At 48.9% G+C, this 27,281-nt stretch overlaps 1 protein-coding gene across 1 annotated transcript in view; it reads right to left on the reverse strand.

Annotated features, from left to right (window-relative positions):
• NEXMIF (neurite extension and migration factor) overlaps positions 1-27,281 on the reverse strand; it is a 189,178-nt gene that overhangs the window by 43,872 nt on the left and 118,025 nt on the right. Inside the window, 1 exon segment of the mRNA XM_054075703.1 lies at positions 20,443-20,577. The gene's annotated coding sequence lies outside the window, so the exon portion shown is untranslated.

Genomic DNA, 27,281 nt, shown 5'->3' on the forward strand with positions numbered 1-27,281 from the left:
CCAAAGTGTTAGCATCTGTCACCAGCTCTTGTGTGCCAAGATGCAGATTCAAAGGACTTCTTGGAGTTCAGATGCGCAATTCGCAGCAAGCCTGGCCAGAGCGGTGTGGGTATGTGATCGGCAACCATGTCACCAGCCCGGACTGCTGTGCCTGCATCCCAAACATGCTGGTTCCTCCGCTGCTGTAGGGAGTCCTGCAGCTTCCCCTCGGGTGGCAGAGGTCAGTCTGCAAAGCCTTGAGGAGGAAGGAGGGTGTCATGGCTGAAGGGATGCACTCTGCCTGTTACCATCACCCATCTCAACTCTGGCTGCTTGCACCTCTTCTCATAGAATTGTTTGTGACAGCTAAGAGCCAACACATTGCAGAGGTGCCGCAGCTCTGCAAGGGCATTTCTAATGTCCTGCAGAAGAACCCACTATGGAAAGAGGGAGAAATTATAGAAATTCATCTCAATCCATGGTATCTCTAGGCACTGACTGAAGGCCAACTATGTCCTGGGCTACATCAAAAGAAGCGTGGCCAGCAGGGTGAGGGAGGAGATTCTGTCCCTCTATTCCTCTCCTGTGAGACCTCACCTGGAGTACTGTGTCCAGTTCTGGAATCCTCAATATAAGAAGGGTGGGAACAGGTGCAGACGAGGGCTATGAAGATGATCTGAGGGCTGGAGCACCTCCCATAAGAGGACAGGATGAGAGAGCTGGGGTTGTCCAGCCTGGAGAAGAGAAGGCTCTGAGGAGATCTTACAGAGACCTTCCAGTACCTGAAAGGGGCTACAAGAAAGCTGGAGAGGGGCTGTTTACAAAGGCTTGTGGTGATAGGATGACAGGCAGTGAGTATAAACTGGAGAAGGGAAGATTTAGACTGGACATAAAGGGGAACTTCTTCATGAGGAGAGTAGCAAGGCACCAGCACAGGTTGCCCAGGGAAGCTGTGGCTGCCCCATCCCTGGAGGTGTTCAAGGCCAGGTTGGATGGGCCTTGGGCAGCCTGAGCCAGTGGGAGGTGTCCCTGCCCATGGCAGGGGGGTGGAACTGGATGATCTTTCAGGTTCCTTCCAACCCAAACTATTCTATGGTTCTACTGATCATAACAACAGCTCTGCAGCTCCTGTGCAGAGCAAGGAGAAAAGGTATTTCACCTCTCAGCTAACAGAGGCAGCAGAGAGGCCACAGCCATGCCTGTAAATCTGTGTTAGCTTTCCTCCCCAAAATCAAACAACAAACTCTCCGTCATCTCCTCATTTGCAAAACACAGCACTACCGCCTAAACATTTGATACTTATTTTACTGTCCTTAGAAAGGATGCCAGGATGTAAGATGTCATTCTTTCTGTGCGTTATTAGTCTAATAACTGCCATCAGTGGCCACTGCATTACTGGAAACAAAACAATCCCACAGTCGTTTTACTACAGTAAAGTGTCCTTGCTGGACCCTCACACCATGCCTGTTTACTGGGGAAGCAAGGAACAAAGAGTAATAAGAATAAATGTTCAAAGAGGAACGTGAGTAGGTCTAGGAGCAGCTTCAGACTTAAGAAGAACATTGTGTTGCACAGCTATGATGAAAATAAATGTTTCCTTTTCGTTAGCCTCAATTAAGACAGATATTTTGTTTGAACTTCCCTCCTCCGCATTTAAGTTGCACCAATTCCACAACAATGTTTGAAGTCATAACAGTGAGAGAGAGATCACTGGAAAAGTAACAAAAGGTGCAAGTGGACCTGGTGGGTATTCACTATCCATGTCCAGCGCAGTGCCAGCAGTAATCAGTCCCCATCAGGAGTGAAAAGAGAATTGCATTTTAAAATTCCTTTTCTTTAAACAGCTTGATGCCATTACAGCTGTGCTGAGCCCTGATGGGAAGAGCTGACAAAATTCCCTCTCTCCCTCTTCCTCCCCTCCCAGCACTGTGTGTTCAGCAGACCACAAGGCTCACTCTTCCACACGGTCCTGCTGGGGGGAATTGCTGTGTATAAAGATGCCCAACACAGGCAAAAGCCCAGTGCCGAATAACTGTCACCTGACAAAGCAGGCGACAGCACTGCACTCACCAAGCCGCGGGCACACATGGGTGTCTACTGAGCACAGCAGCAGCAGCACAGCTGGAGGAGAGCCTGCCATCGAGGGAAACAACAGGAGTAATAATAAAAATAATTATAGAGTGACTTGTGTTGGAAGGGATCTTAAAAGTCCATCCAGTTCCAACCTCCTGCCGTGGGCAGGGACACCTCCCACTGGATCAGGGGCTCCAAGCCCCATCCAATCTGGCCTTGAAAACCTCCAGGGATGGGGCAGCCACCACTGCTCTGGGCAGCCTGGGCCAGGGCCTCACCACCCTCATAGCAAAACATTTCTTCTTAAGATCTCAACTCAATCTTCCCCCTTTCAGCTCAAAATCATTCCCCCTCGTTTCATCCCTGCACTCAAGATCAAGAGCCCCTCCCCAGCTTTCCTGGAGCCCCTTTCAGTACTGGAAGCTGTTCCAAGGTCTCCCCAGAGCCTTTTCTTTTCCAGCCTGAACAACCCCAACTCTCTCAGTCTGTTGCCATACGGGAGGTGCTCCAGCTCTTGGATCATCTTCTCTGGGCTCACTCCAACAGCTCCATGTCCATCCTGTGCTGAGGACTCCAGAATTTAATGCAGGACTCCAGGTGAGGAAATCTCATGAAAGCAGAGCAGAGGGGCAGAATCCTCTCCTTTACCCTGCTGGTGACATCATCATCATCATCATCATCATCATCATCATGCCTCAAAGCCTTTTTCCACCAGGAAGAGATGGCTGTGTGCAGGAGTGAGGTGGTGTGGGTGGGCCCACCATCTACCGGGCGCTTGGCGGCTGGGAGGGATCCAGTTGCAATGGGTCCGACACATCCAGGACCTGTCCTTGCCATAGAACGGCAGCCAGGATCCAAACCCATCACTCACTTGTACTGACGCCAGCCTCCAGGAACTCTGCTGATAGCAGAATAACTGAGCTTTTGCTGCTGAAAAGGCCTCTTTCAAAGTATCTGAGCATCTTACACAAGATTGCTATAAACTGGTACCAAAAAAAGAAAGCGAGTAATTACTCTACTGCCTTGTAAGCTTTGATTTTGCGCTTTTTTGGGAACAATCTTAGGATTTTTTGTTAGGCTTACGAGGGCAATGCAGAGAAGAGCAAAGGTTGGGAGGTGGGGTGGGCTCACTTTCAAGCTCCTATGTAAAAAGCAGGTTTCCTTAGAATTTCGCAGCCTCACAGGCAGGACTGGAGAGAAGCAGGAGACACTCCTGCCCTTTCCTGGCAGCTTATGTATTATTCCTTAAAAAATAAAAAATAAATAAAAAGGAAAAGAAAAGAGAAACTTTCAAAGGACGTGGTGCCTTTATTCCCTTCTGTTGTTTAAAGCTTTTTTCATGGCACCACGCAATGAGCTTTCTTTAGGAAGCAGAACAGCAGCTTTTCCTTAGACCAGAGTAAAGCAGCTCCAGCTCCAGTGCTGCGAGAAGGGGGTAGATAAAATCAAAAAAAAAAAAGGAGAAGAAGAAGAAGGAACCAAAAGAGAGAGAAAATGAATGAGGATTCAACAGGGAACTTGAATCACTGAGAGAAAGCAGGAAAAAAAAAAGGAAGAAAACGGCATCACGTGTGGGTATAATTGCAAAGCACTGGCACACTCTGGCTCCGGGGAAAAAAAGGAATTGTAGATGATTCTGGAGTATGACAAAGAATCCCTTCAACAAGTTGTCTTTTATCACAACTTTGCCGCTACAGAGCTATCCTGCAACAGGGAGAAACCTCATCGTGTCAACAGCAGTTTATAGAGATAAATGGCCTCTGCCAACAGAGGAAATGTGCTGGCAGTTACCTTGTGTTTTGCTTATTGTGCTGCAATAAATTCACTGTGAACACCATAAACAGGCAATTGGAAACAAACCTACACTTGCATCCAGAAGGGTCCGTAACATCCCAGGGTGTAGCCCTGGCATGCAGCAACCACCCACGGAGGTGAACAGTCCGAGCCAGCCTCTGCTGCCAAGCAGCCACACGTGTAGGGAGAGCCCATAGCCCATAGTCCGACGCCCAGCCTGCTCCTTACATTCAGGCTCTTTTTTAACACTGAGCAGCTCCCTAAGGCAGCTGTTATCAACCACGGAGGCATTGTCCTCTGCCCAGAGCAGTGGTGGCTGCCCCATCCCTGGAGGTGTTCAAGGCCAGGTTGGATGGAGCTTTGAGCAACCAAATCCAGCAGAAGGTGTCCCTGCCCAAGGTAGGGGGTGAGACTGGATGGGCAATTCCAACCGAAGCCGTTCCATGATTCCTCGACTCTATGATTCCTTTGCAATGGAGACTGGAGTCTCCCAATACAAGGCGCAATAACACTGTTAGCTTAGGGCTGGACTACTGATGGTGTGAGGGTGACCAAGTGCTGCGTCATGTTTTTTGTCCCAAAGATGGTGGCAGGGAACCAAGAACCAAGAGCCAAAGGGACGGGAACCGAAAGCACAGGGCCAAAGACCACATCTGCAGGGACCAAGAACCTTTACAAGGCACCTGCCCCGGCAAAAGAGCAGCTTTGCTCTAGCAAAGCCCACATGAGTAGGAGCTCAGGAATGAAATACGCTTCACCACCTCTCTCTGATCATTCGCCAACCAGGGTGGTTGTGCTGTTGGACTGAAGGCTTCTCCTGCTGCTTCTCGTGGGCTCCCTCACCCTCTTCTCCAGCCTCACTGCTCCGCTTCATCCCAGCGAACGCTGCTGGGTTAAATGCAAATGGTGCACATGCAGGCACAGGAACTTTTTTTAAATTCCAAAAGCCGAGACTTCTAAGTTTATCTCAGAAGGACACTGGAAAGATGAATAGAGAGAAATTATGCAGAGAAAGAGAAAATATTCAAAGAGCAGAATTATGTATGCGTAATTGCCTGGCTCCCTGGGGTGCAGGGGCGAGCACACCGAGTCACTTTGTGAAATCATTCCCCACAACTCCCGTATCCTAATTATAGTGCTGTAAGTGGGGAGAAGATAATTTTTAAACAGTCCTGATAGGGGAACGGGAAAAAACATGAGGATGCTGTTAACCCCTTGCCTACTGAGGTTCTTCAGCCAAAGATGCAAACACAGAAATAAATGAAATGCTGGTGCATCCAACCCGTTGTCCTCTGGTTGATTTAAAAGTTTCCAGGACAAGATCCCAGCAAGCACAAGCCTTCAGGCTAGAGGAGAAAAAGGGCAGATGTGAAGAAATAGGCCAGAATGGAAAACTACCTGGAAATGCGACCTCTGCTCAGACTTCAAAGGAATATGAAGCCAGCGTTACGGTGTTCCTGTGTTCTTGTGCTCGGTTTTCAATCAAAAACTCTATAAGCCCTAAATACACCTGTCCAGGAACTGCTTTATCCATCCAGAGAAGGCAGCCACAGCTGTGTGGTACCTTGGCATGTACTCCAGTGCTGCATTACTGCTTGTAGCAGAAAGAACTCAATTTGGTGTTCCATGCAAGCAGATGGCTGGTTCCCGTGGGAAAGACCTGTTCCAGTGAGGATCTGCTAACACGACGCCTTCTTGTACCCGTGCAGGTTGTGGACATCGAAGCAATAGCGAGCAGGAAAGGTCAAAACTATGTATTATTTATCCATTACTGATGTGATGCTCGAATCTGACTTCTTCCCCTGGAACAATAAAAGGCACCAGCAGGACAGCACTGCCCTCAACCCACGCTCTTGTGCTGCTCCGCAAGCTCCACTAATGCAGAAATCATCCACCAACCTCCTTTTTGTTTCAACATATTCAACAAGTTTAATCTAACTAAAAACACTCCTGGAAGTCCCTAAACTCAGATATTTTGACTAAAACTGTCACTAATATTTTGCCCGAATTGCCTTTAATTTTTTCAGCCTGGTGATGTTTGTTCTCATTGACTACAAAGCCCTTTAGATGTTCCAATTAGCATTGTTTTTCCTTACTGGAACAGATGCAGGCCCACAATATTAAAAAGGAAAAAAGATAAAACACTCCATTTCACCATCTTAGGCAGGCAAAGAACTATTCTTTTCCCTCAGCCATGCCTTGCACAATACCACTAAAAACATGGAAACGTCACTTGGGGCTTCCTCACTGACGCCGGCAGGAAGCAGCACACACCAGGCTGCGGATGTTCCAGCCCACTCCATGCAGGACTTGGACTCCAACAACTGTCACTGAGAGAGGAAAGCAAAGGTTGTCACCCCAGACTGCATTATTTTGAATCCCCTTGGTAGCTGGGTCTCTGCATTCCTACCACGCCGGGTCAGACAGGGCTTCCCATGGCCACCCACCCATGGAGAAGAATCTCCTTGAGTATATCCAAAGGTGTCGGTCTGGGTCATGGAAGGCAGACACTCGCAGTTTCCCTCTTTGAGAAAAGACACCTCCAAAACTTTATAGCTATCCATGGGATTTAAGACCACAAGACCATCCAAGAGGACCTCCTACAATAATAAGCAAGTAAATCTTACCCAGTCCCCTCCTTGTTGAGGCCAATTATTTGTTCAGAGATTTTCCAGAGAGACGTGCTTGGCTTCAAGCATCGATCTCAGCACGTCAAGAACCCTCAGCGCAGTCTTACAAGTGATGAACTCTCTGCCAAGCTCATATTAATATCTAACCCCTACGTCCTGAAAATTGAATATTCAAGTCAAATTGAATAGGTTTTCTCAGATAAAGTAAGAGACACAATTTTTACTACTTAATCCTCTCACGTTGTCTCGGGCTCACCCAAAGTCCAGCCATTTCACCTGTGATCTGAGCTCCCTGGTGCTTAGCAAATTAATTAAGGACAAAGCCAAACTTCCCAACTCCCCGAATACTAAAATCTTTGTCTGGCCCAGAGCTGCAGGTAAGTAGATCTGGGATGGCATTTAGCTGTGGCACACAAGGTCAGCCTGGCAAAATAAAGATACACAATATTGTCTGTGCAGATTTACTTCTTGATTTTGGGGAGAAGAAATAAAACTCCCAAGGTAATAACATTTAAAAACTGATGCAAAGCATTTGAGAATGAGAAGCAGGGTTGAGACCACAACACAATTACAGAAGCACCTCACCCTAAGCTGAGATCTGGACCCAGATCAGTACTGAATCAAGATTTCTGGATGGATGGTTTATTGCCAAACCTGGTTTTGAGCCTGCTGGGGATGTTAGCAGCTTGATAGCCTGCTTGACAGTACAACAGAAACGACAGCACCTGACCAGAGCAGCCTCCAGTCCTAAAAGGGGCTAAGGAAGAACATTTAGGAAGAAATGTTCTGCTGTGAGTGTGGAGAGGCCCTGGCCCAGGTTGTCCAGAGAAGTGGTGGCTGTCCCATCCCTGGAGGTGTCCAAGGCCAGGCTGGATAGGGCTCTGAGCAACCAGATCCAGTGGAAGCTGTTCCTGCCCATGGCAGGGGAGTTGGAACTGGATGGGCTTTAAAGTCCCTTCTGGCCCAAACGATTTTGTGATTGTATAATTAATTCTATGAAATTGCACTTAAAGGCAGTCCTGTCTGAAAAAAAATTCTAAACAAACTTGCACCACCTGGGTTAAATTCTCTGGATGAGTGTCAGGGTTGTCAATATAAGACCCATCAACCACAGCAAATTCCTATTATCATTACTATATGTCAAATGCCCAAAAGTATTCTGAAAGAAGAACAACATATAGCTGTCACAGTGATATAACCCTAAATTCAGTTTGATGCACCATCATTGCTTTTGCCACTAGCAGACAGTGCGGGGAGGTCAGAGTGGGCAGAAGGGTTACGAGGGTGAGGGCACAAACTTGCTCAGTAGGAGTTCATAATGCCAGGTCCGAATACTGCCCTTTTATATTGGCTCTGCTTGCAGACAAGATGTTAGAAGAGTTTAAGATGGGTCTATAGGCCCAGAAGATATTCCTGCAGGAGGCTATCCAAATCACTTTCAGCCCAACACAAGAGTAGGATTGCAAGTGTTGGAAACACACAGCCAGGATATTCCCCAGCAGACACAATGGGTGGTGCTGAGGTGGAGACTGCAGGACCAAAACCAAGGACCATGGAGCAAGGGCAGGAAGGAGGAACCCTAGAAGAAGAATGAATTGAGGCAGATTTCCACAAATATTTGCAAAGCGGCTAAGGGGACTACTCAAGGGACTGAGGACAACCCCACTCGAGTGGCTTAGTTGGGTCTTTGGTATCTTCTGGAGACAGATTATCATGGCGACCTGGGCCACTCCACAGTGGGGAGGTTCTGAGCTGGGTCATCTCACTAAGTAAAATCCCACCCAGTCCTAGCCCAGAGTCAGTCTCAGCAATACCAGGCCTGGAGAAACTGAGCACATGTGTCGCTTTGCCCCTTTTACAACTTCAGCTTGGTGTGGATGATCTTATGACGAGATCGATGAATCCTGATATAGCAGCACTCGAGAAAAATGTTGCTTCAGAAGGGCTCTGAAGCGCGAGTGTTTGGAGTGAAGAGGAGTTCAGGAGGGATGATGACGAATGAGGAACAAAGGAACATCACCAGTTGTTGGAAGCACAGTGCCACCTTTGTACAAACACACCTCTCTCGGAGTGATACTTAAAGCTATCTGCAAAATTATTCCCTATTTCCAAACCTTCTCCCGTAGCTTTTTTGCACCTGCACAGAACACAGCTATGGATGCAAACAACACAAAGAGAGTTCCTATGCAGTTTGCTCATCCCTGCTTCTGTTGCCAGGCAGCTGCGGGTACAAGGCACCCACAGCAGCTTTGGCATCAGCACCGCGAAGGTGAACCCAATCTCTCAGCTCTGTGTAGGTGAGAGTACCATTGTCCTGTAAGCCCTGTGTTCTTCAAAAGGAGGGATTCCCAAATCCTGGGCATCACAAGCCTCACGTGGCTGCGGACCGGCCAGCACCCCAGGATGTTACAGCTGTGAAACACCCCCAGGAAGCCCACAACAGGTTCTGTCCTGAATACCTCTGGTTAGACCACAACCACAACAACAGGAAACAATCATCCTGACACCTCTTGAGACAAAGCTACCAGCAGGCACTATGCACGAACCCCAGAGCGTGCCCCTGCGAAGGGCTGTCGGCACGTGTTGGGCAATGCACCCACAGAGCCAAACCCAATCCCTGCCAGGCCAGGAAGGAGCTGGGACACACTAGTGCATCGCTTGAACAGGATATACAATCTAGGACACAGATCCATAGACAAGCTTCTGCAGGGACCCCATTTCCATAGAATAAAAGAATCACCAGTTTGGAAAAGACCTCTGAGATCAAGTTCAAGCCTCCCTATCTGCCACAAAACCATACCCTTCAGTACCTCATCTACCCGTCTTTTAAATACCTCTGGGGATGGTGACTCCACCACCTCCCTGGGCAGCCTTTGCCAGGGTCTGATGACCCTTTCGGTGAAAAATTTTTTTCTACTGTCCAATCTGAACCTGCCCTGGTGCAGCTTGAGGCTGTTCCCCCTTGTCCTGTCCCCTGTCACTTGGGAGAAGAGCCTAGGTCCCTCCTCTCTACAACCTCCTTTCAGTAGCTGTAGAGAGCAATAAGGTCTCCCCTCAGCCTCCTCTTCTCCAGGCTAAACAACCCCAGTTCCTTTAGCTGCTCCTCCTAAGATTTGTTCTCCAGCCCCTTCACCAGTTTTGATGCTCTTCTCTGGAGATGCTCCAGAGCCTCAACATCCTTCTTTTAGGGAGGGGCCCAGAACTGAACACAGTATTCGAGGTGCAGCCTCACCAGTACCATCACCTCCCTGGACCTGCTGGCCACGCTGCTTCTGATACATCTAGGCACACTGCTGGCTCATAATCACATAGGTTTTAATTTCTGCATTGACTTCAATTCAAAACCAAAATCATAGAATGTTCCCTCATCCTTCAGCCAAGTAAAAGCTCCCAGCTCCGGCTGGCGCAATGGACAGCGTCGCAAAGGGGAGAGAATGTTTATAGAATGTTTTAAACAATTCGATTTTGAAGCCATTTGTGCGCAGCAGCAGTAGGCAGCCCCGACTGCAGCAAACAGACAGCAGGCTGGATCAATCGCGGGCAGGGGTGGGTGCAGGAAAGCAGGAGCAGCAGTCTGTGGCACTGAGGCTAATGGCTTGAGAGCAATTTATTCAGTGAGAAACACTGCGCAGAGCGACACGGGGGTCTGCGCAGAAAGTAGGCAGAGAGCACGGCAGCGCTGGGAAGGGAGACAGTCCCCAACTCCAGAGCAGCAGAGAGCAGAGGGGATCAATACCCAATACAGCAGGAAAGGCAGGAAACACTTATTCCCATATAAAAAATAAATAAATGACAATTAATGGATCCAATCAAGCCATCTGAAAAAAAGATGTTGTTGAAGAAACATCACACTCGCCCCCAGCAAGATAAAAGCCTCAGTGCTGCCACAGCATCACTCCCGGTACAGCCATCTCTGCAGGCTCCATCCTCAGGGGCTGATGGTCCTGCCACTTCATCCCAGACCAAAACCCTGCTAACAGCAATGGGGACAGCCTTTCTGTTTTCTGTATCGATGATCTGTGAAAGCCCACGGAATAATTTCCAACCCTTTCCCCAGTTTGGTCCCACATCACGTCATCACTAGCAAAGCTGTACCTGGAGACATGCTTCTCCCTGGTGGTCTTCACCCACACTTTGGATGAATACTTAAGGAATAGACACAGAGAGCTAATTTTGGGACAGAACAAAGGGAAAGGGCTTTCTGGAACCTCAGTTTGACAAACGAGCAAACTTATCACATTCTATCACTGCACATGTCCTGTGATACAAGCTCCAGAGGCCTGGATCCCCTTGCAGACAGAATTTGCTCTGCATTGCTCCTGCTGGTGTTTGCAGCCTAAGGATAATGCGATGCTCTTTCCCCATCTCACTATCTCCATGCCCAAGCACATATGGTCTGGCTAAACAAGAAGCCTTAGAAATGCTGTCAACAAGACTCGGGGAAGGTGTGCATCTGTGCAGAAACATATGCACGCCCCAGCACTGCACAGCGAGCCACAAAGAGGATGCTCTTGCCCAGAATCCCACCAAAACTTGCCCAGGTCCAGCAGAACCATGGAGCAGAACCAATGACCCTGCGGCTGCCACTTCCACAAACCCTTCCCCTCACTCCCTTTGTGCTGCGTGGCTGAAAAGCCATCAGTCCACTCCCAAAGACCTCTTGCCAGGGTACCTAAAGCCAATTCTCCTTGTAAAGCTGACCAGCACAGGCTTTCACAGCATGGCTGCTGCTGTCCCGATTCGTGTGCCTGCCTACGTGTTCGCTTGGAAGTATGTGCTTTATGTTCATACAGGAAAATCTCCTGGTACTAAAAACAACAGAATAAGCTACTATTCCAACTTGCATCCCCTAGAGAATTCTGCAGTTAAAAAAAAAAAAAAAAAAAAAGAAGAAAAACACAACAAAAAAAGCCCTGGTTGAATTTGATTAAACCTTTGGAACCTCTCCAATATTTCCAGTTATTCCATCTGTAGAAACACTCTACTGGCACTTGGCACATTTATAGCATTAACTGCCTTCTAAATCAGCAGCAGCTCTGCCGAACAATTTGGTATTTGCACGCTGCCTTGTACATAACCCACCTTACAGTTCGGGGCACGAGGGCCATCCCCTCCAAAAAGCCTATTCATACTTGGTAGAAATGCTTCATGAAGACAAAAAACCTTCTGATGGGCTTGTCTCCCAACAAAACGAGCGGGAGACCTGGCATGCAGTGGGCATGGCGTTAACGCTGTGGCTCATGGTGTTACTATGGCAGTAAAATGGAACCCCGTGCACCCAGCTGGCTGCTACCCTGCTGCTCCAGCCTTCTTTCTGTTTGCGACCTTTCTGGAACTCTCCAAAAGATATTAATCTATTCCAAGCACACTCGGGATCTAAAGCACGATGCGAGGTGAAGGAGATGGCGAAGCGGTCCTCCTGTCGGCATCGTGTAGGGAACAATGACAATTCTGCCGGCAAGGATTTGCTGGCTGTTTTTGTGCTACAGCACCGGGAATCAGGAACCAGGCTCCGAACGGCTGCAGCTCCAAATCAAACCACAGAGCAGCAGGAAACCACTCAGCAATATCAGCAGCGATTTGTGCATTTCTTGGTTGAAAACAAAGAGCGGAGAAGGTCGGCATCATTACCTCCCCTCTCTGGAGTCACCTCTCCTCTTTTGTCTACCCAAATCGCTGGAGGCAAAAAAACCTCCCATTCCCAAGCAGCTCCCGGCTCCAAGCTCTTTTGAAACCCCTTTTTCCTTATCCCTACCTACATCTGATCCATTCTCCTTACCCTCCCCATCGACAAAGCATATGGAAATCACCACATGAAGCACCCAGCATGTGCCCTCCTGCTGTACATCCTTCTCCCTGCCTCACTTCTGCCCCTGGTGCTCCGGTCAGCTGGTCCTTTCCCGCATGGATTTGGTACCCACAGTTTGTAGAGGGTGGGAAATAAAAGGGCAAAGCAAAAAGAAGCACATGGAGTTAACTCTCCTTCTCCTGCCTTTTGCTTCTAAAATATGCCTCGCTGACTTTCATACATATGATGACCCCAGAGCATCAGAAATCCAGGGTCACCTGAGGACTTTGAGACAGTTGCTGTGCTGTACATTGTGCCTGCTTGGAATTTGACATCAAGACAGAGTTCAGAGCTTTGGGCTTAAAAAGAGTGCAGGAGCTGAAGAGGAATTCCCTATTTCTTGTTCTGCAGGCAGAGATCCAACACGTGGAGCTGAACCTCTCCGATCCTGTCCCACAAGAAGAAGTAGTGACTCAAACTGTCTCACTCATTATCACTCTTTTGGAATTAGGGATTTTATTAATTCTCCATATGCTAACATTTAAAAAAATCACATTTTTTTCTGTTCTTTTGTATTCCATGTGCTCTCCTGCCTTTTACCTCAGGAATGATTTCTCTCGGCTGCAGTTAACTGCAAAGAGCAACCGCAGCAGTAAGGACCCACAACGTCCTTTATGTGTTTCTAATCACTTCATCAAGCGGAGCAGGGTCCCGCCCTACATCCCATCATGTCTCAGCAGGTTCATAGAATCATGGAATGGTTTGGGTTAGAAAGGACCTTAAAGCCTATCCAGTCCTACCCCCGGCCATGGGTAGGGACATCTCTCACTCGGTCAGGAGCTCCAAGCCCCGTCCAACCTGGCCTTGAACCCCTCCAGGGATGGGGCAGCCACCACTGCTCTGGGCAGCCTGGGCCAGGGCCTCACCACTCTCACAGAAAAATATTTCTCCCTAAGATCTCATCTCAACCTCCCCTCTTGCCACTTAAAACTGTTCCCCTTCATCCTGCCCCTGCACTCCCTGATCAAGAGCCTCTCCCCAGCTTTCCTGGAGCCCCTTTCAGGACTGGAAGCTGCTCTAAGGTCTCCTCACAGCCTTCTCCAGGCTGAACAAACCCAACTCTCAGCCTGTCCTTGTACTCCAGGCCTCGGATCATCTCCGTGGCCTCCTCTGGACTCGGATCTCCAACAGTTCCCTGTCCTTCCTGAGCTGAGGACTCCAGAACTGAGACTGAACTCCAGGTGGGGCCTCAGTTACATAAGCCTTGGGACACCAAAGGATGCTGACACCTGCCAGAGCCTGGCAACGTGTCCCAGCATCAGCCCAGGCCCTGGGCACGGTGCAGGGGCTCTCAGCATGCACTGACAATGGTCCCATGCTGCTCCAGCACAGCAGAGCTGGGGCAGGTAAAGGATCGTCGCCGGGAAGCTCAGAGAAGGAGAAATAAGCTGAACTAAAGGTTCCCACAAATGGGGCTGAGAGCATGGCAGGGGCTGGCCTTGGAGCCCACTGGGAAAACAGACCAGGCTCAGCTCAGTCACTGCTCCGCACTTGATGGAAACGCCTGCTCCCTCTCACACACACAATATTAAAAGGAAAAAAAACAAACACAGCTCTGCCCGCAGCCAGCAATGCATATGAGATGACTGCCTTCTCAACGTGAGAGCAAAAGGGCAAATGAATCACATTACACTCCATGAATAAAAACAGAGTCTTAATGCAACAGCGACTTCATGATTTCATTTTCAGCGCACCAGAGAGCCTGGCCTCATCTACCGCAGCGCTGAGCACCCCAAGTCCCACTCCTGCTAACAGGCATGGCAGGTGTTTCCATCTCAGGGCTCTCTCCCAGCCCCAGATGCACATAGGGAATCCTCCCGCCTGGCAGGGAGGCTGTTCCTGAGGTTTGTGACATTAAAAGCTGATAGCAGGGATGAGCCTGGACGAAAGACCTCAGATCTCGACCTGTTGCACCCAGATCTCTCCTCAGGAAGATGGGTTGAGGGTTTACAGCTCTGAATTGTGCTTTTATTCCCTATGTGGTGAAGAGGACCGGAGTCCTGCCCGCAGCGGTGCCCCAGGCAGCCCCAACATCTCGGCACAGAGAGCCAGCCCGGTGCCTGTGGAGATGCTGCCGGTAGTGCCAGGAGGCAGCCAAGGCGTTTGCCTGGCCCAACTCCACATATCCCCATGCTTAAGTCCAAGGAGGTGGCAGCATAAGCCACCTGAAATGGAGAAAACATCATTTCCAAATGATCAATGTAGCAAGGTGCTTATGGAGTTACAGAAAAGCACACAGTGGAGGGCTGGCAGAGCAGAAACAAATCCACTGTCACTGCATAACTGGAAAAGGGCTCCTGCAGCAGCACAAAGCCAGCCAGGCGGCACCACCAGGACATGTGCAGATGGTAAGTAAACCCTGCTTGGACCCTGCCAGCAGGGCCAAACGTGCCACCTGCCCTTCCTGAGCTTTGTGGGATCCCTGTGGTATTGAAAACAACCCATGTTCCTGTTTGCTTTGGTGAATCTTGCTGTTTGCTTTTAAACCCCAGCCAGCGCTGGCCCCCAGGGCAAACCCCAGAGTCCACATCCCCATCACAGCCAATGCACCGGCGGCACAAACAGGGTGAGCTGCACCCCGGCCTCAGCACCAGCCTTCTCAGGAGGAACTGAACAAAAAAAGACCTTCGCTATTTTCCTCTATCTGGTTGGAAAATACATCCCAGGACAACCTCTCCAGAACACCACCAGTCCCCCAGCAAACAAAAATAAAGTCAAATGCAAACTATTTATTGCCAAGCCCTCATCCTTCGTTGTAAAGCACTGTTTAATTTTATCCCTTAGGCATCTATTATCTCACAGCCCGTATTATTTTTCCAGCTATTACTGCTTAATTTTTCCCCAACCAAAAAGTGTGTACAGACCTGAGCCAAGTTCCGTCTTGGCATAATTGCTGATGAGAAACAAACAGCTGTTTCACTGGGGTCTGAACAAATAGATGTGAATCAATAGTGCCCATCCCTTCATCAACATCCTGCAAGAATGCAGCTGCCGTCATGTGTTCGCTTTCATAGAATCATAGAATCGTAGAATCATAGAATAGTTTGGGTTGGAAGGGACCTTAAAGATCAACCAGTTCCAACTCCCCTGTGATGGGCAGGGACACCTCCCACTGGCTCAGGCTGCCCAAGGCCCATCCAACCTGGCCTTGAACACCTCCAGGGATGGGGCAGCCACAGTTTCTCTGGGCAACTTGTTCCAGTGCCTCACCACTCTCATAGTGAAGAAATTCCTCCTTATGGCCAGTCTAAATCTGCCCGTCTCCAATTTAAAGATCTTGTCCCTTGTCCTATTGCTACAGGCCCTCATAAAAAGGCCCTCTCCAGCTTTCCTGTAGCCCTTTCAGGTACTGGAAGGTCATTATAAGGTCTCCTTGGAGCCTTCTCTTCTCCAGGCTTAACAATCCCAACTCTCTCAGCCTGTCCTTCTATGGGAGGTGCTCCAGCCCTCTGATCATCTTTGTAGCCTCCTCTGCACCTGTTCCAACAGCTCCATCTCCTTCTCATGTTGAGGACTGCAGAACTGGACACAATACTGCAGATGAGGTCTCATGAGAGAGGAGTAGAGGGGCAGAATCCCCTTCCTCGCCCTGCTGGCCACGCTGCTTTTGATGCAGCCCAGGACACACTTGGTCTTCTGGGCTGTGAGCACACGTTGCCGGCTCATGTCGAGCTTCTCACCCACCAGCACTCCCAGTCCTTCTCCACAGGGCTGCTCTCCTGTCGGCTATCACTGAGCACTGTCCCCTCCCAGCCACAGCCGCTACCATGCAAGGACCCACACTGACGGGGAGACCCTGTAGAGACAAGAGAAGCCAGAGGGACCCACTCCAGCCACTCAAGTACGTTGGCAATAAGGGCTGTACTGAGCATCAACATCACTTTTTTCTTTAAATAAAAGCTGCTGAATTTTAACCAGATCTTAAAATAAAAAGTAAAAGCCATGGCTAATGGAACACGCTTCTCACCATGCTTGGGCTGCTTCTCTTTTCCCACTTCTGGTAGAATTTGTTTGTTTTACCACTTGTTGTTTTTTTACCAGCAAAGCTTCTGCGGGGTTTGAAAGCTTTTTTTCCAAAATGCTGCCCTGGCTGCGTAACCAAGCGCAGGCCGATTGTGTGAGATTCAAAAAAGCTGACTGCCGAGTCCTGCCCTTGGGCCACAACAACCCCGTGCAGCACTCCAGGCTTATGGAAGAGCAGCTGGGAAGCTGCCCAGAGGAAAAGAACCTGGAGATGCTGGTCAACAACGCCTGCACATGAGCCAGCAGTAGCCAAGATGGCCAACAGCATCCTGGCTTGGATTAGCCACGGTGTGGCCAGCAGGAGCAGGGGAGGGATTGTCCCCCTGTGCTCAGCACTGGTGAGGCTGCACCTTGAATCCTGGGTTTGCGACAAGAAAGACACTGAGGGGCTGGAATGTGTCCAGAGAAGGGAATGGAGCTGGGGAAGGGGAAGCCCAGGGGTTCTGGGAGTGGCTGAGGGCCCTGGGGCTGTTTAGCCTGGAGAAGAGGAGGCTGAGGGGAGATCTCATCGCTCTCCACAACTACCTAAAAAGATGTTGTAGTGAGGTGGGTGCTGGTCTCTTCTCCCAAGTAACAAGCAATAGGATGAGAGGAAATGGACTCACGTTGTGCCAGGGGAGGTTTAGATTGGATATCAGGGAAAATTTCTTTACTAACAGAGTGGTGAAACCCTGGAAGAGGCTCCACCCAGAAGTCTCCATCCCAGAAGGGGTTCAAAAAACTTGTGACTGTGGCACTTCCGGACATGGTTTAGTAGGCACGGTGGGGTTGGGCTGGATGAGCTTAGAGGCCTTTTCCAGCCTCGATGATTTTGTGATTCTATCACATTCACAAGGTATAAAGTCCAAAAGCCTCCTCTTAGGGAGACTGTAGCGATGTGATTGCCCAGGCCATGGCCAGTGCCAGCAGGCGCAGGAAGGAGCATCCACCCAGCAGAGGAGGAGGTTTATATAACAGACCCCTGGGAACAATCCCTGCTTCCTAGCATAGAACACAAAGTGGACAAAGAATGGCAAACAAGCTTAGAAATACTGATTTAAAAAAAAAGGAATTGAGGAATATGCAAAGTGCTGTAAAGGCTTCAAGGACCCAGAGCAAAAGCTGCAAAAGCCGAGGTTTATCTGTGTGTCTGCATGTATGAGATTGACAGAGAGCTCGGTGCCAATTCTGGTCTGCATTCCTGTATTTTCCAGGCAGAAGTACGGAATTCAGCCTAATTCCAGTGTGGGTTAAACACTCGCTGCACCACTGCTGCCATCAGTTCCTGTAACACGCATCTCTTCATGGCAGCGCTGGGGACTCAGTGGTTGTGGAATTCACTTCTCATGTTGTGAAGCGCTCGGATGCCCAAAGGTTTCCCAGACAGGGATTTGTGATAATGGAGGGTAAAGGGAAAACATTCCTCAGGAACCATGGCAGAAGCCAAAATGGGCCAAGCACCTAGGTACAGGCAGAGCATCTCCTGTCACCGACCCCATCAGCAGTAAGGCTCAGCTGGAGGCCCTGGGAACAGAGCCTGCGTTGGACACGGGGAGGTAACAGGTGGGTCCCAAGCTCCTCATGCCATCCCGCGGCACACTGTGGAAGAGCTGCTCTTCTTTCATTTTAAAACTTTTCACATCCTTCTGACAAAAGGTATTGCTAATGATTTCCTTTCTCTCACCCATTCTGGCTTCAGAGGCTCGACTGAAAAGAAAATCAAGCTCCAAAGCAGCTGCCAGCACCAGAGCTTTGCGACGCTCCTGGAGCTTTGCGACGCTCCCGCCCTGTCCAGTGGGTGTTACCGCAGCAAATAGAAATTGCAAGCAACGGCCGAGCGGCAATGAGTCAGGAAGGCAGAAAGGCGTGAAAACAAAATGAATGGAAAGGCAATAAACCCGCAATATTTCACTGCCTGTACTGAGTTCCGGGATCACCTCCATCTATCAGCATTATTGGTGCCTAGAGCTCGCCGGAGCTGTACTCACAGTACATCAGCAACGCTGGCAGAGATGAGGCTGTGGCCATGCGGTTGCATGACTGTGACATAGGCCGAGGCCACCAAGAGCTGTGGCAATGGCCATTCCCCACCTCTAGCACCTCAAGACTCTCCTCCAGAGTAAAGAATAACAACTCCCGAGCTTTTACCAGCATCTCATGTGAAGCAGAGGAGAAAACTGATGGGGCAGTCCCAGGCAGCAAGATGCCCCAGTCCAGGAAAGGGATCGATGATGGATGCATGTGCTGAAACGCCGTCCTGCTTCATGATCCTGTTCGTGAAGGAGGAAAAAGGCTCCCACATCTCGGGTCTGACTTCAGCAACAAGCCAGGTATATTGCTTACAGAATAGAAACCTGAGGAATATGTTTGAAAAGGAAAGTTGTTCCCTGTAAAATTCTGCAGAACAATTCAAGGAATCAACTTAGAAAAAGGAGACCCTTTTCCAGTCACTTCCCAAAACATCCATGTCCCTTTACTCCCAATTTCTCATGAAGGCACAAACCCCAGCAGCTCATCTTTACAGCAATGATGGGCAACGCCCCCCTTTCCCTGCATCCAGAAGTGGATTATAAAAGCATTACTAGAAAACGGAGGATGGGGACTACCTTGATCCTTTCTTTTCCAGAGCAGCAAACACCAAGGTATGCGCTTTTAGAAAGAGCCACTCATTCTTCACTCCTGCGCAGAACAATCCAGATCACTGCATGCAACTCCTGCCCAGCACTGCCCACCCCTCGTGCCATCCCCACCATGGCAGCACAAGACCTGGCCACGCTCCGAGCACGGAAAGCAGTTGCGTATGGGCTCACAGCATCACACAGATTGCTGTCACCCTCCCCAAAAATGGGGCTCTGCATCCCCCTTGATGACTCACAGCTTGGACACAGGCTGAAGCTCGGAATAAAACCCACCCCTCTCTTTCCAGAAAGAGCTGATTCTCCATTAGCGGTGCAGAAAACTCAGGTAGCCAGTGAGAAAAAAAGCTTTACTGAGAGATTTAAACCCAGGATTTCTGTATTGAGCCACATGCCACAGATGGTGCAGCAGACGAGGATTAATTCATGAATCATATTTCTTAAATGATACAATCTCTGTTTTCACTTCCATCCTTTCCTTTTTTGACTCAGAAGCAGGGATTTCAGATGCCCTTCCCAGATATGAATTTTACATGAACAAACATTGCTGGAAGAAAAAAAAGCAGCAATAAACCAGAAACCCCAGATGTTGAAAGCCAAGTTCGTAAATGTAAGCAAATGCATATCCTGTCCATCTAGGAAAGAACAAGTGTGGAAATGCAATATACGCCGGCACAGATCTGGGATTCGGGTGGGAAAACGCATTCCCTAACATTTGGAGATTACTAATGCTTCAGCCAGGGTTCTGAATTTTACCAAACCTGATTTTATATCTCCTCCTATCTCACTGCCACCCTCGCAGCAAAAGAAAAGCCTTAAGGCAAACATTTCCACTGAGAGGTCCTCCTCATTCTGCCATTTGGGTTTCTCCCTCCTCCAGCCTCCACCAACTCTTGCCTTCGGAAAACCCTGGTGCAGACACTGCCAGGTTGCTCTACAGGAAAAGCTCACAGAGCCCACAAACCCAAGGGGACTGCAGAGAGCAACCGCAAGCCAAAACACCCCACGCCACACAGAGATCAACCACAGCACGCTACCCCAGCTGAGGAATGTTCTCAGCGGAAAAAGGAGAAGGAAAGGATAAAAGAGCTCTTCAACAGCAGGAGATGCCAAACTCCAAGCTCTTTCGCAACTGGAAAGCTCTTACGTGACAGGCAAAACCACAAGAAGCCCATGGTCACACACCCATGCAGAACAACCACCACCAAACAGGAACGAGCGCAGATCAGACTGGGGCGAGAAGGAAAAGGACTAATGTTCCCAACTCTCAGCATACTGCCCTTCCAGGCACTCCGTCACCTGCAGAAGGTGCTGCTGTCATTTTCTTGCATGACCAAACCAGCATTTCAGGCATTTTGTCCACTTTGCACACAAAGCAGCTTGATATACACTGAACAGTTCCTTTATAAGCCTTGCACTTACAACTCTGGTTTTACATATGGAACTGCGAGCTAGAATAAGGGCGAAAAAGATTACTTACCCTTCAATTATTTCAATCTTTCTCTGCTTTGTGTACGACGTGGGCTCCTCTTTTGGTTACTATTTCCAGAGTTGGTCTTTGGGTAGGTGAATGGAAGAGGAGAATGAAAGGAGTTGGATTTGATGATGATGGAGACTGTAAAATAAAGAGAAGCGCTTTAGTGCCGCGCAGTCCCCTCCATATATCCACATCAGATTAAATTAAATTAAATTAGTGACACCTACAGAAATGCTTCCTGCTGGTTTTATGCACACACAAACATTACAACTGTCAAGGATAATGCAGCCGTCAGTGATACAGCAGAGGGGGGAAAAGAGCAATTTCTAACATGGAAGGAAAACCAGAACAACAGAATCACAACAATCAGAACAATCCAGTGGAAGAATGAGCCCTGGCAGAGCAGCGCTGGGGCTCTGGCTGCTCTGTGGGAGCGAGGGCAGGACCCTGCGAGTGCTGACACGAGGTGAGACCACACAGAGCACCAGGACGGGGCCTGAGCAAGGACAGTGCAGAGGGAGCAGGGGCAGCAAGCCCGCAGCTACAGAACCTGACAAACACTCCCTCCGCTTCCCAAAATACTACAGCAGCTCAACTGCTTAAGAGAAAACAAGGGAGGAGCCGAGAGTTCTGGGAAACACAATTCACCCAGACCCTGGAACACAGAAAGGACTCTTGGCACAGGAAGGAATTAATAATATGGTCACTGTATCAGCAAGTACCCCCTAAAAAACAGATTTATTTCCCACCATCTGCTTTAGGAGCAGCATTCCTGTTAAGTGGTTTTCCCCTACGCAGACCCCCACATCCCTATAAACACACAAACAAAGCATTTGGCTTCCCGCAGCCATGGGGTATGCAGTTGCTCGGAGAAGGGCTCGGTGCCTTTGACGTGATGCCAAGGTTGAATTCCTGCCACCCCATTTCCTCCCACACCTCTCCTCCCGCCAGCCCTGCTACGCTCCCGCGCGGGCTCTGTAAGGCTGCTGACTCTGCGACTGCAGCGCCTTGAGCTGCCTCCCCCCTTCACACAGCAGGGCAAGATCCTGAAAATACCATTCCATTGGAAGTAATGAAAACAAGGACGAAGACGAGAGGAACAGAATTCCATGCTATTATTGTCCTCATGACAACTCTCTCCCCTCCTGGATGCAACTTGGCATCTCCAGCCCCGCAAGCTCCAGCCCCAACGCTGAACGTGCCCCCAGAAAAGCACATTTACAGAATTACTGTGATGGTGTCGCACCTACCAGTGGGGAAAAGAGAAAACCTGAGCCAAGGACTGTCCTTATGCAGTTGGGAAAGCACAAAGGTCAACGCAAGTCGTACACAGAAGTACATGCTAACATCGAAGACGTATATAGGTAACCCAAATAAACCCGTTTATAACCTGCTTAGTATTTAATGCTCGCCCAATATCCTTTGAGAAATCCTAGGGCTTTAACAAAGGAAGGAAGCTTTCGTTGCTCCTTACAGAGTGGGGAAGGTAAACCACAAGACACTAAAACTGCTGAAGACATCAAGCACCAAGTCCAAAACAAAAGCCCAGGTCTCCTCACCCAGCTCCTCCGCTGCAGAGCGCCCTGCAGGGCTGCTGCGTTTAGATAGAGATACTATTGTTAGCTGTAAGCAAGGCAGACTCATTAATGCTTATTTTAGAGCTATAAAATATATTTTTAAATACTTGAAGAAATAATCTGGAGGAAGTGCTAAAGCTCTGAGTGTGTTTTCAATATGTCCCAGGTTTTCCAGAGAGATTTCAGACCTCCTGGAAAGACACAGACCATCTCAGCGGCTGCAGCGCAGGAGCGTGCGGATGCCTCCAACCAACCCATGAACGCAGCACGTGCAAACTCCCTGCCCTTGTTTCTCCTCCCAGATGGTTCTGTAAGGTAAATCTAAAAACGTTGTTGATTTGAATTACTCATGGACAGCAGAAACCTGAAACTATCATTTCCCACATGTTTTTAATGTGTGTGGGTGGTTATATGTGAACAACACTTGGAAACAGAGGAACCTGGTGTCTGTAGAGACACCTCCAGGAGAAGCACGCCAGCAGAAGCCCCTGCCAGCACCCACAGCACCTGCTGAACAAGTTTCACAAAGACCAGGGTCAGCACGCAGGTCCTGACCAAACTGCACCTGATCACAAAGGCTGATAGAGACAAGCTATGTTTGCAGCTTTTCATTACACCACTGGAACAAGTGGAAAATCAGCCTCTCACCACTCTCATGCGTAACCCTCTCCAATATCCTAAACTGCCAGGAGAGGGGCTTGAGGGTTGCTTGGGAGGAGCAGTGGTTTTTGGTGTTTTTTCCAGTGGCATCCGTAAGTACAGCCAGAAAAAGACACCACACAGGAGGAAGTCAACACCATAGAGGTGTTCAAGGCCAGGTTGGATAAGGCTTTAAGCAACCTGATCTAGTGGAAGGTGTTCCTCCCATGCCAGAAGGATGGAAACTGGATGAGTTTTAAGGTCCCTTCCAAGCCAAACCATTCCACGAGTCTATGATTCCACAATTCTATGATTCCAAAGAGGCAGAAGACAGATTCAATACAGAGAACAGAAACCAGAGGTACACACCAAAACAGAGAGCACAGAGCCTTACTTATACCAAATCCAAATATATCGAGACTATGGAGGATACTTTTTATACTACAGATAAACTTTGCAAGAAAACTCTAGTTTTCCATATGATCCAGACAGCCTTGGATTGCCTCAGACAAAATAAAACTGGAGGAAGTAAGGAGGCAGAAAAATTAGGTTTCTTCATTTTCACTGTCAGAACAGTTATCACACAGTGAGCATTTTACAGGATCCCGATAACTGCAGAGTAGGCTTTAAAACGAGTTTCAGTGGGGGTAAATATGAACCAAGACAACTCCTACCATTTCCAAGAGGGTTAAAGGCATGCCTCAGTGTGCGCTTGCAGCCCAGAAAGCTGTGTCCTGGGCTGCATCCAAAGCAGTGGGACCAGCAGGGAGGGAGGGGATTCTGCCCCTCTGCTCCGCTCTGGTGAGATCCCACCTGGAGCCCTGTGTCCAGTTCTGGAGTCCTCTGCACAGGAAGGACATGGAGCTGTTGGAGAGAGTCCAGAGGAGGCCATGGAGAAGATCTGAGGGCTGGAGAACCTCCCGTACAAAGACAGTCTGAGAGAGTTGGGGTTGTTCAGTCTGGAGAAGAGAAGGCTCTGGGGAGATCTTAGAGCAGCTTCCAGTACTGAAAGGGGCTCCAGGAAAGCTGGGGAGGGGCTCTGGATGAAAGAGTGCAGCGACAGGATGAGGGGGAACAGGTTTTTTTGCTGAAAGAGGGGAGATGGAGATGAGATCTCAGGAAGAAATGTTTTGCTGTGAGGGTGGGGAGGCCCTGGTCCAGGTTGCCCAGAGCAGTGGTGGCTGCCCCATCCCTGGAGGTGTTCAAGGCCAGGTTGGATGGGGCTTTGACTGATGCAGTGGGAGGTGTCCCTGCCCATGGCAGGAGATTGGAACTGGATGGGCTTTGATGTCCCTTCTAAACCATTCCATCATTCTATGCCTGCCGCAGTTTGCCACCCTGACTTCAGAGACGGTGCCTTCCCCAGCACTGACCCAGCTACGTCCTCCCAGATCGGGGTGGCCAGCAGTGGCACGCCACGATAGAGCTGGAGGAGCCCATGCTTCCATATTCACATACACGCCTCTTTTCCCCTGTGTGAAGCTGGAAGGACGTGCTCTGAGCCCAGCTCCGGTGGTCCCTGGCATGGGGCAGGTGGAAGTGGTTTGGTTACCCAGTGCTACATGTGATCTGCACAAGCTACAGCAGACACGGAGTTTAAAGCCAAAATGAACATTTGTGCTACAACAAAACACACTGCAAATGATCCTTAACAAATTTTAACTGTTGGTATCATCAGATAAGAGCACAGTAACATCTGTCACAGCCCAGCGTTCCTGCAGGCTCCGTGCACACGAGTGGCAAGGCAGAGATCCGCATTTTGTATTTGGGTATAAATTACACAGCAGCAGAACAGACCTGAGGAGGCAGCTCTGCTCCTTCCTGCATCACCTCCCTCACATTTTTAAGCCCATTAGATTTCTTCCTGTTTAGCTGCTTTATTTTGGTTCCTGGCTGCATAAAATCATTCCACATTCACGACGCAGTGAAGCCGAATAAATAAGCAGAAAACCTCCATGAGAAAACTTTGGGAGCTGTTCTGTACAGCAGAGAGGTATCAGCAGATAGAGACAACTTGAGGCAACTGGAGAGTTGGGATTCTGTGTCAGCCTGACACACAGGGGAAATAACCCTTTAATCCAGTGCAGTGTATTTCATTTACTGTAGTGTTATCCAGTTCGAAGATGTTATGAAAGGAATCCCCAGAGAGACTTAAGACTTCAAAACCAGCCCGAGTTTGAACTTAATTCCACCGTTGCAGAAGGCTGTAACCGTGGAAGATGACCTTTTCCATACCTGGCACGCCAGGAGCCATCCTGCCTCATAATGTCATGCCAAATTAGAATATTCACTTTTGGTTTTACTCAGGATTTCATCTTTTCTTTTTAATTAAAGTCATCTGTCACTATTAATGAATAATAAAAAAAGAAAAAAATCTGTAACATAAACAGATTAAACCCAGTGACGTCAACGGAGAAGAGGAAAGCCAAAATCATAGAACCATAGAATAGTTTGGGTAGGAAGAGACCTCAAAGCCCATCCAGTTCCAACCCCCTGCCATGGGCAGGGACACCTCCCACTGGATCAGGCTGCCCAAGGCCCATCCAACCTGGCCCTGAACACCTCCAGAGATGGGGCAGCCACAGCTTCCCTGGGCAACCTGGGCCAGGGACTCACTACCGTCATAGTGAAGAAATTCTTCCTTATGTTCAGCCTAAATCTGCCCCTCTCCAGTTTATATCCATTGCCCCTCACCTTATCACTACAAACCTTTGTAAACAGCCCCTTCAGATCCTGGAAGGTCACTATAAGGTCTCCTTGGAGCCTTCTCTTCTCCAGGATGAACAACCCCAACTCTCTCAGCCTGTCCTCATATGGGAGGCGCTCCAGCGGAGTAATGAACAGAGGGACTTTCACCTCTGTGTGAGCTTGTCATCCCCAGGTCAGGACCAACCAAGAATCCAGTGCCACCTCCTCACTGCTCATCGTCCATTGGAAACAAAGAGATGCTCTTGCCCCTCCCGCCCCCAAAATACACCCCAAAATCCCACTGGGGGTGCAAGCTAGGGTGGCCTCTCTTCTCTGCTCGGGTAGGAAAGGAGAAGGGAAAAATACCTTTAGAGTGCAGATCTCAAAGTTGCTTGGGTGCCAACGTTATCCTGAATAAAAGTTCAGATACATTTAAAAAACAAGACCCTAAAACCATGTTAGCAAAACAGAAGCTACGAAATGCTTTGTGACATCAAGGATGGAGGCGCACAATCTGATCTTCAACCAACGGCAGGAGCTTCTCTGATGACTGGCCACATCCTGCTTATCAAACCAGTTATGGAAATATCAGTTACAGATGTTTTCTGGTGTTAATCCCCTCCATGGACTTCGCTATATTGAGTTGAATGGTAAACGACCAGTGCTCACTCACTGCATCTCACAATTTAAACTACGAATGTAATTAAATGTCAATTCATGTTTTCCAAAAATATGGTTCCCCCAACATACTAAACAAATACATACAAAATGTCTTCATAATGTGAAACTATTTACTCAGTTGAAGCGGTACAAACAGCTTTATTGTATCACTAATAGACAGAAATGTTCAGTCAGCAAAGTTGAAAAAAATGTAAACGAAAACTGTCACAGATACCTCGCTTTCTGCTCTCAACACTTTCTAATGTCTTACTGCATGGTAGTTAAGTGAAAGATTTTTTTTACCTGACTTAGTGAGAAGCTCATTTACTCATGCAAATTTAAAACCAAGTGTCATAATGCAATGAAATTATAAAAACATATCAAAAAGAAGTTAGCGAGTCACTAAATTTAGCTCCTAATGGAGTTCAGCCTGTCTTACACCGTTGTATGGTAATGGGAGCAGCTCCAGCACTCTGTAAACATCGGAGTGCAGCTCAGGAACCATCATGCATGCATGGGATTCTGGAGGGAACCCTGCAAGTTCACAGTTTTCCACACTTCAGTCTAAGGGAAACTCAGATTTTGATCCCAGCAAAGGAGATGAGGATGCTTCGCATACAATAAATTAAACTTCACTGAGATGAGCTCTGTGCACACTGTGGGTTCTGCAGAGCCACTTTGCAAACTCTGGTGCCAGCACAGACCCGGGATGTTCTAGGGGTGCTGGTTGATGAGAAGCTTGACATGAGCAGGCAATGTGCGCTCACAGCCCAGAAACCAACAGTGTCCTGGGCTGCATCAAAAGCAGTGTGGCCAGCAGGGCGAGGGAGGGGATTCTGCCTCTCTATTCCTCTCTTGTGAGACCTCATCTGGAGTGTTGTGTCCAGTTCTGCAATCCTCAACATAAGGATATGGAGCTGTTGGAACGGGTCCAGAGATGATCCAAGGGCTGGAGCACTACCCACAGAAGGACAGGCTGAGAGAGTTGGGGTTGTTCATCCTGGAGAAGAGAAGGCTCCGAGGAGACCTTATAGCGACCTTCCAGTACCTGAAGGGGCTGCAAGAAAGCTGGGGAGGGACTGTTTACAAAGGCTCGTGGTGATAGGACAAGGGGCAATGGGTATAAACTGGAGAGGGGCAGATTTAGACTGGACAGAAGGAGGAATTTCTTCACCACGAGATTGGTGAGGCACTGGTGCAGGTTGCCCAGGGGAGTTGTGGGTGCCCCATCCCTGAAGGTGTTCCAGGCCAAGTTGGATGGGCCTTGGGCAGCTGATC

This window comes from Cuculus canorus, chromosome 10 (assembly GCF_017976375.1).
Source record: "Cuculus canorus isolate bCucCan1 chromosome 10, bCucCan1.pri, whole genome shotgun sequence".
NCBI classification, from domain to species: Eukaryota; Metazoa; Chordata; class Aves; order Cuculiformes; family Cuculidae; genus Cuculus; species Cuculus canorus.